We start from the raw sequence: 7,717 nt of genomic DNA, 5'->3' as shown, positions 1-7,717 counted from the left end.
CATTCTGCTCACATTTGTGGATATTCTATGTTATTAGTTTGAGACATACAAATGCTGCTTCCTTGGTATGTAAAGACTTTTCAGTTATCAGCTGAGGTTTCCCCAGGTTTCCAGGATTATTGGAACTAATGTTGAGTATAGACAACACAATTTTAGGCCCAATTTTCCCTTACCGACAGTTTCTGGTGATTGCTGACAAAACTGTCACTGTCACACTGTCAATTCTTGCATAGTGTTAATTATCAAAGATGTGATCTGAGAGAAGCACCGATAGGCCTACATTTCTGGACCTGTCTGCGATTCAGAGTCTTACAGTGCGAAATGTGTTTCGATTGGCAATGACATTGGCCACAGCCAATGAGACAGTGTGATGCAGCCAGGGCAAGGAAATTTCAGGGGAAGGAATAGTAGACTTTACATCATTCTCTATCACTTCTTGCGTATGCGTAGTCTTTGACAAAAAAGTGATTTTCTCAGCTTTTTGTTCAAAATGCCCCTTTTTTTAATGATAAGTCAAGTTAAGTTAAGTCGTGACGTATTGTCAAGTATGGTGACCCATACTCGAAATTGTGCTCTGCATTTAACCCATCCAAGTGCACACACACAGCAGTGAGTAGTGAACAAATGCACACACATACACAGTGAACACACACCCGGAGCAGTGGGCAGCCTTGCTCCAGCACCCGGGGAGCAATTAGGGGTTCGGTGCCTTGCTCAAGGGCACCTTAGTCATGGTATCGAAGGTGGAGAGAGTGCTGTTCATTCACAATCTCCACCTTCAATTCCTGCCAGCGCGAGAATTGAACCGGCAACTTTCAGGTTACAAGCCCGACTCCCTAACCATTAGGCCACGACTACCCCCAATTAATTAATTAATTAATTAATTAATTAATTAATTACCCATATTGAATTGTTGATATAAAAAAGAATGCAACAAGCTAGATTTTTTTTACGTTTTAAAGCAGAGGCTCTCTGGGGGCATGACATTAAAATGATCAAAATGGTGACTGGCAACATTTTTTTTAAACGCTTGCAGGGAAAAAATCAATAATACCCAAACCAGTTGTGTGAAAGGAACAGCGATGTCCGATGACTTTGAAAATCATGTAGTGTATACTAGGGGTGTCCCCAACTAAGGATTTTCATAGTCGAATCAGGATTTTTGAATCTTGCCAATAGTCGACTGATAATCGATTCATATTTTTGGGGGCAGGGCAAAATACATTACCAAGAGGCAAGTCAGACAATGAACAGTCATAAATACTGACATTAACACACACGGAGGAAGATAGCCTAAGAATTCACAACATGTTTTACAATAGTGCTCTCATTATAATGTCATGTATATGACAGTAATTATTAATGTTCTGCATTTCTGTTTTGAGCTACATGCGCTGAAGATGACCAGTAGATTGAAGCAGCAGGTTTTTAATCAATGGGATTTAACTCATTTATCTCATATAGAATACGCTTCGTTATTTATACAACAAAGTACTGAAGAGATAATCACTGTAGTAGCCTACTACAATGAAGCGCTTTGATCCAGCATAACTCAACCAAATGCATCTTATTTCAACCGGTTTATATCGTGTAGCCTATATATTATTTATCTCCTATGTTTTGAAATCAATTGTACCCTACCTGATCGAAAAAATCCAGTCTTTCACTCTGTGTCAGTTTGAGTCTTGTTAAAGATTTAAATCCATGCCGCCAAGATGCTTCTGTCGGTCATGGATGGAAAGTGAAACGTAAATCTATAGGGGTGGTTTGATTTATTCAAGCACGTCAATATATTTATTTTGTTTCTTTCTTTTCAGATTCTTATTTACAGCATTATCTTAATAGGCTGATATATTAACTTATTCAGAGAAAACGGTAGTTCAATGTGAAATTAGACACTGAGCACTCAGCACCCCATATAACCAAAATGGCATGATCATAACACCCCGCGAATATTCGACTGTGAGATTGGGAGTCGAATCAGGCTCCTCCTATCGAAGCATCGAATTGTCGACTATTCGGGGTCACCCCTAGTGTATACCCTGCTAAAGTTGGCAATAGTATGTTGCAGCCATAGGCTTGTGGAGCCATAGCAGCGTCTCAGGTGAACCTGAAGTTTGAGGTAGAGGTCTGCGCGGGACTGTTTTTTAAGTCCCGCTCCCGCGAGGTTATATCCCGCACCCACCCGCTCCCGCGATATATTAACTCTTTGTTCACCCGCTGTCCGCTTTGAATAATTTTCTTCCCGACCCGACTGTTCCCGCTTAATTTAGATCTCGTTTCCAGAATCACACATTTAAATTTCCTCTACTGAAAGAAAGACAGATAGGCTAACAAATAAAAGTGTAGTCTGCACAAAATTGTATTTGTTATTTTATTCGTCTTGTCAAGAGTCTTTTATTGACAGCAAAATGTTAAACGAATTTTGGGTCTTAAGACACGAAATTCGTTTAACATTTTGGTGCCAACACAGTAGGGGAAAAAAAGTGTCACAGAGAAAATAAAAATTTACAAAAATTGTATTCCTTATTTTTATTCGTCTTGTCAGGATACAATTTGTTTAACCTTTACAACACAATAGGAACAAGTGTCGCAGAGGGAAACAAAATGTAGGTTGTACAAAAATGGCCTATTATAATTTTATTCGTCTTGTCAAAATACTAAATTCGTTTAACATCTTGCTGTAAACACAGTAGCCTAGGTCGCGGAAGAAAAATAAATAAATAAATAAATTCGATATCTGTCATTTAAAATTATAGGCTAAGCAAAATATAAACAAAACCCAGTTGAGCGTTCTTCAAGGACAGCGCATCCACACTTTGCTCCATCTTTATTCTGCTCTGTCACTCATCGACAACCTGCCTGTTCTGTCTGCGGGCCGTATATTCACCACTGGTAGCCTGCTCGTTCATCCAGTCTCTGCTATTTTGTTGTTGTTGTTGTTTTCTACTGTGAAACAGCGGCCCAAGTCATAGTTGCCACCTTGTGGAACAACTGATTCGTGCAAAACAAATTCAGTGTGCAACCTGAGCTTACAAAGTCGTACAGTCGAACATGTAGCCTTTCATATGCGAACGCAGGTGGTTGACACATGCACTCTAGAAAGCTTCATCTTTGTCTGTGCTATTTCTCTCCAGAAGTTATGACTGATAAAAATGTCATTGTACTGTTTTAAACTTAAGTTGCAGCTATCTCATAACCCTCTCACACAAGCGCTTGTCAATGTCTGTTGTTGCAATCTCCGCTATAATGCTGATGTTCCTTCTATTAGTTTCATTTTCTACTGCGAAACAATGGCCAGGGCCAGCGTTGCCCCCTTGTGGAACTACTGATTAGTCCGCTCTGTACACGGACCCCCACGTATATGCATAAAACCCGAAGTATGCTTTGGTCTTAATGCAGCTAGCTTTGCATTTGAGTTCTTTAAAGGTGATTTAAGGGCTATCATTTATTTCAGACAAACTTCAATGAACATAAGTGAACATAAGATATTGAAAGCAACATGGCCTAGATGCATTACTCAAGAGTCCATATTTCTCTAAAGCAATACATGCCATTGTTGAGGGCTTCTCTCGCTGCCCCGTCCCTCCCTGAGCCCGAGGGGCATGTTAACCAGGTAAAATGAGCTTTCGAAATGAGTGCTCAGTAGGGAAACAAGACCACAAGTTTGAGCCACATCTGTAAAGCTCATTACAGGCTAGAGATTGGTAATGTCTTACTGTAATTCACCTCATGATAATGAGGCTGCCCACATGTGAGCAGCGGCCACCATCTGGGAAGGGGAAGAGAGCCATTTATTTCACTCGAAATGACCCCTGCCCTGGTTTTCTCGGTGCCAACTCCCACGAAAGCGAACGTCTGGTCGTACATCTCTCGAAATACCACACCGCACTGAATCACAACATGTTTGCCTTATAAACCAGACGTATAATTTTATTGTATTTGCGAAAGCGTGCGCGCAGGCGGCAGAGAAAGTGATGTCATGAGCACGAGAGGAGCCCCCGCCGCAAAGCCGGCAGCCTAAAATGTACTGTTACACACGGCATTGGCTCCAAGCCGCACATCTCCCTCATCATTGGGAGCATTAGGGGCCAGACTGTATGTCTCTGGGTGTCTCTACAAATGGGGTATCTCAGCCTGCGTCTTCTAACGCACACCCTTTATTTTTATCATTAGCGTAATCACTCATCCTCTTCTCCCTGTCAGCGTCCTATATTTCAAGCTCTCTAAGCTCGTGATGTCAGCTCTGTAAGACTTTAAGAGAAGTGTGTCTATCCTTTGACATGTCTGAATTGTGATGTGGCATGGTGATCCCGTTACCCCACAAAATCCGTTTTCCAACTGTCTGGCAATATTTCCCGCTTTCCAGACCTTTCTGGGAGCGACGGGAGAGGGTGGAAGGGTTACGTGAACGAGTCAGACGCGGGGACACGATTGTTCCGCTCACCCTGTCATTTTCGTCCAGAAACCTGAGCTCTCGCTACAAATGTGTTGTTTTTTCCCTGGAAGTCACGTTTAAAAGGCACTTTGCCCTCTGCTCATGTGTGTGCACCCAAACTAAACTCATCATCTAAAAATTCTCTCTCCCACGCTCACTTAAACCGAGCCAAATGCGGTGACGTCCTTCTTTTCCCCCCCTCAATGGTTTGGGGTTTCGCAAGTCTGACTCATTAGCGCAACTGCGAGCCAGTGGAAGACAAATTGCGAGGTTTGTGCCCCCTTGCTCTCTGGGCAGGACGGCCAGAGGGGAGACAGAGGGGTGGGTCATGGCTGAGTGGTCAGACAACAGCAAAACACGGGGGGAAACCAGAGTCTCAGTCAGAACCACTAAACGCCGCTCACTGCTTTATTGTGGTCAGACCTCGTATGCTGTAATCGCCAAAATCAGAAACAGTATCATATCAGATAAAATTAAACAGCATGGATATTTCAGTTCTCCCATGAAAACACCACATCTGTCTCTTCACACACGGCACAGACAAACAGTTGAGCCAGGCTGTTTTGTTGGATGAATGAGAGGAAAGATTATTTTGTAAAAATGAAAGTTTTGTAATGTCAAACAAGTGTTGCTCAGAGTTACTAAGTGAGGAAATTGAGCTACTTTTACATCATTGTCGAGGTTAATTGTGTCCCCTGCTGGCTGAGGGCTTGACATAATGCACAAATGTGATTAATTTTGTATTTTTAAATCAAATTTATAAATAATTATAGCCAAATTCAAGTCAAGTCAAATGTATTTGTATGATTATTTCACAATACACATCATTTCAAACATAGAAAGTCGCACTGTTAAGTTTGCAATGCCCTATATGTTTTAGGGTTGGGCAATTAGACATTATAAAATGATGATACAAGTGATCCTCTGGATTTTACATCTAGCTGTTGTATTTATAGCATTGTCTACCACATATATCAGTGCCACAGTGACTTGAACATTCAATTAAGAGACTTGAATTTTGGTTGGTTTTGTCCCATTACGAGATTTTAATGTCAGTCTTTTTTTTTTTCTTTTTTTTTCTATTAAGAGATTAAAATTCTGGTCAGTTTTGTTAAGAGATTTAAATGTTGTTGAGTTTAAATGTCCTGTTAAGTGACTGAAGTATTGGTCAGTTTTGAACCGTTAGGAGATGTAAAAGTTGGTTGGGTTTGTTCAAGAGAGAGTAAGCAATTCTCAAAAAGTATTCATGAAAATGTGATTGGATATCACAAGTGAAAAGTCTGATGCTTGGGCACATGACGGGCAAAAAAGATATTAAAACAATAGTAGATTTTGAACATTTCTCAAAAACTATCAATGAAGGTATAATTTGGTTGTCAAGATGTGAGTTTTTCAAAAACTTTTCCAAATTTAATTAGCAGTCCTTTAAGCAACAATGTTCAGAAATATAGGCTATAGTATCGTCAATGATTTCAGGCAGAATTACTGTAATGTTATGACATTCTTTAATGTGGTTGAAAATGACTTATACTGTGGTAAAGATTTTGGTTGAAAATGATTTATATTGTGTTAAAGATTTTGGTTAAAAAAATACTTATTTCATGCTAAAGATTCTGGTCATATTACCTACCTCTAAATAATTTAAACGGAGCTGCTAGAAAGTCATCAGATAATGAATTAATCACTTATACATTTTATGCTTGAAAGAAATAATTGAAATTGTCCAATCCATCTGATCTCTGATAGAAGGGGTCACACACATGTAACCCACTACCCTTGATATACAAGGTCTGTCAAGAAAAACTCTTTTGCATAACTCAAAAACATTGTATGTAATCCTGTTTCTTTTTTTGTTTTTTCACTTCCAAAAAACAATTTCCAGACAAAACATTTGCTTTGTAAAAGTCCAACTCAAAAGTTATGACCCGTTTACAGACACGAAATATATTTTTACCACTGCTCAGTCTTGAGCATAAAGTCTTGTGTACAAAATGCACCAAAAAATTTTTTAAATGACTAGCAAAGTATCAGGTATTAATATATGTGAAAGTTAACTTGATGGAAGTTAATCAACCTGATCTCATGGGAAAACAACTAATGGCGAGGTGGCAATTTTGTATGAATTTGTACATTGATATGGAAATGTAAACAGGAAGATCCCCCTCAACATAACCGCCAATGGGACATAAGCAAATTATACAAAAAGCAGTTAGGAATTTTCTTGAGATTTTGTTAGTATAACTGGACAACCCGATCTCATGAAAGTGAGTATAAATAGTACGCCAAATACAACTGAAAACTCGTGGTATTGATACACAAAAATGGACTTTGGCATGTATATGCTACGCAATGGGTAGGATTAGGGTTGTGGGGTAGATGCATATCATATGTACGCGAAAACTGCGTATCATATGCATGCCAACAAATTTCATATCATATGCACTCGAAAACGTTCGTATCATATATACGCCAAAGTCCATTTTTGCGTATCAATACCACGAGTTTTCGTTTTTATTTGGCGTATTATTTATATGCATTTTCATGAGACTGGGCTCAACTGGATCCTACTGTAGTATAAGTGGATCCTGTTTATGCAGCAAAACTTCAAATCACCAATATCACAACTTATCACATAATGAAATAAAAACTCCCACCTGACAAATTCTATGTATGTACTGTATTAGATACATTCAATATCTGCAGCAAATTATAAGTGATACAAACAGTGTAAAGTCCCAATGTTGTCCCCCCCATCTGTCTGGCCTTGATAGGGTTAATATTTTTCATATGCACTGTAAAAAAACTAAAACTAAAAAATAAAAATAAAAAGTTGAGCAAACTGGTTCCCTTAAACTTTTTAAGTTTGCTCAATTTTTAATTAAAAAAAAAAAATCAAAAGTTCAGAGACGTTTAAGGCAACCAGCTTCAGCAGATTTTGGAGTTTTCTCAACTTAACTTTACTTTATCAAACTTAAGTTGAGAAAACTCAAAAATCTGCTAAAGCTGGTTGCCTTAAACGTCTCTCAACTTTAGATTTTTTTACAGCAATGTAAAATTATTATTTTTTAATTAAAAATTGAGCAAACTTAAAAAGCTGAAGCTGGTTGCCTTAAACTTTTAAGTTTGCTCAACTTTTTTTCATTTTTTTTTCATTGTGGTTGAGACAGTGACATTTTTAAACTTTATTATGCTTCTACTTAACATAGGACTACAAACAAAAGAAAATCTGATAATTAGCATTTTTGGTATTACACAGATTATTGGAATAAGCTTTACAAG

The sequence above is a fragment of the Onychostoma macrolepis genome, chromosome 16, assembly GCF_012432095.1.
Source record: "Onychostoma macrolepis isolate SWU-2019 chromosome 16, ASM1243209v1, whole genome shotgun sequence".
Lineage (NCBI taxonomy): Eukaryota > Metazoa > Chordata > Actinopteri > Cypriniformes > Cyprinidae > Onychostoma > Onychostoma macrolepis.
The sequence above is the reverse complement of the archived record's forward strand: the minus strand, read 5'-3'. Positions refer to the sequence as shown.